This window comes from Pyrus communis, chromosome 13 (assembly GCF_041283825.1).
Source record: "Pyrus communis isolate YQ-2024b chromosome 13, ASM4128382v1, whole genome shotgun sequence".
Classification (NCBI taxonomy): Eukaryota; Viridiplantae; Streptophyta; class Magnoliopsida; order Rosales; family Rosaceae; genus Pyrus; species Pyrus communis.
The window spans coordinates 13,074,345-13,076,486 of record NC_142577.1 but is presented as its reverse complement, the minus strand read 5'-3'; the positions used below and the strand labels follow the sequence as shown (position 1 = coordinate 13,076,486).

At 43.0% G+C, this 2,142-nt stretch overlaps 1 pseudogene; it reads right to left on the bottom strand.

Moving 5' to 3' along the window:
- Positions 1-276: 276 nt before the first annotated feature.
- LOC148691794 (uncharacterized) lies at positions 277-1,560 on the bottom strand (annotated as a pseudogene).
- Positions 1,561-2,142: the final 582 nt, after the last annotated feature.

Here is a 2,142-nt window from a genome sequence, read left to right as displayed (position 1 = left end):
TCTTCAGCAGCTTAGACATCCTATAACTACTCGATTGCCGCACTTTCAGCAGCTGCCATATTCTTAGCAGCAGCATCATCCCGCACTTCACCCCCACCTGCCACAACCTGAGCACCAACTTCTCTGACTACTTCACCAATGAAAGCTTCAAAAGTAAATGTAAGCAAGTTTTACAAAGAAATAGAGAAGGTCTCGAAATCTTTCCCATCAAACTTAAAGTCAAATGGCCTGACTTTGAACAAGCGAAGCTTTGAGCCCAACCTTCTCACCTTTCAGCTACTCGTTCTCCTTGAGCAGGCCAATGCGGACGTGCTGTAGCTCATCCACTTCCTTCTTCAAACTTTTATTGATTTTCAACACACCTTGGAGTTCTAACACTTGAGGTTCAAGTTTATTGACAATTTTCTAGAAGTGGATCACTTGATTATAAGTAGCAATAAACTCTTGATCCTTTGCGTAAGCAGCAGAACGAAGCTGAGAAACATCACGCTCAAGATCTTGAATCTGAGGTATGTAACAACCAATCTTTTTTTTCTGCACTTTCATACTTAACTTGGATCGCGTCAAGCCTAGTCTTCAAGTCAACGATCTCCTAGCAAGTGGTCTCAAGCTATAGAGAAGTAGGGGCAAAGATATTGGACCCCTTTAAAGCGACGAGCTCAAGCTCCAACTCTTTGATCTTCTCGGTGGAAGAATAAGCCTCAATTGCCATAGTCGTTGCCACCTCTTTGGCAGCCTTGGTATCCCTTTGGTCAAGGAGCATAGACTCGGCAGCCAGAATCGCCGTTTTCTGCATCATGGCAAATAGAATAGTCCTCCTATAGTGGGTCATATGCTTAGCAAATGAATTTAGGCAAGCAACCCCTCTGATGCCATCAACAAGTTTGGCACACTGTCTACGTCTTTAAGCAAATCAGGCTTAAAAAATGCACAAATCTCAGCAGACTCTCTAGAAACAAGCTTGATGGATTTCTCGTAACTATCCATGCGAGCAGTCTATTCTTTCTCAGCAGGTGAATCGGTCCTAGTAGCAAGAGGAGTGGGCCTTGGCACCACTTTAGCAACATAGTCCACCTTATCACTATTCATAATAGTAAGCCTTTCCAAAGGTGAATCAGACTTAGCTCCTAATGGACATCTTGGTACAGACTTCGGCACGACGGAACCTCTACGCCGGGTAATCCTATCAACAATCATATTAGTTATCTTTAGCATAGCAGGCATCATAGGCTTAGATCTAGCAACCTTATCTTTCTTCCCTGTGGAAGAAGTCAAGTCAATCACAGGCTTCTCAACAGCAGACGGACCCCCATAAGCAGGATAAAGCCTTTGATTTTTTCTCAACTGGCATCTCTTGAGCAGGAGGGGAAGGTCTTTTTTTTCCACCTTCATTCAGAGCAGGGTCCATGACAACGATCTAACGAGCCAATGCATCTATCTTGATCCATTTCATCTCCTCTCTTAGTGACAGCTTACTTTTCTCTCGATGAAGAGGACTAGCAACCAAGGCCATTCACTGTACTCAGTAGAGATACCTAAAGCAACTTGCACCTTCTTCATATCTAGAGAAGTCTTAGGAGTTGAGCCAAATTTTGAATTTGCATAGGCAGAGAAAGATAGTTAACAAATTAGAAAGCAGTGTAGCAAAATCACAAAGCAACTTAGAGCCTAAGCAATCGACTTACCAGTGATGAAAATCGTCGAAACACGCAGCTTAGGGGAAGGACCAAATTTCCACTCTCCACTTATCTCCAAAGTTTCCTTGGTCCAATCATGATCTCCCTTGCTCGATTAATCGAATAGCTTATAGCAGGATCGCAGTTATGCTTATCTCAAAGAAGTACCAGAATTGGTTCATGGTCAAATCCAAGTAAAAGAATTGGCTTAGATTGAGGAATCTGTCATCAAACGAACCGCATTTGGAGAACATTGAGCGGGGGCACACTTCATGAAGCAAAGCACTTCTTGGAAGAAATGTAGAATGGAAAAGTAAATCCTAACACGAAGTAGTAGGGGTGAAACTTGAAAACTCTCCAAGCCCCAATATATGGCTCACGGTTGCCACCCTCATTGACTCACTTCACACGTATCCCAAACGGAATGCGTGACTATATGCTTCAAGGAAATCTCTGAATGAGTCAT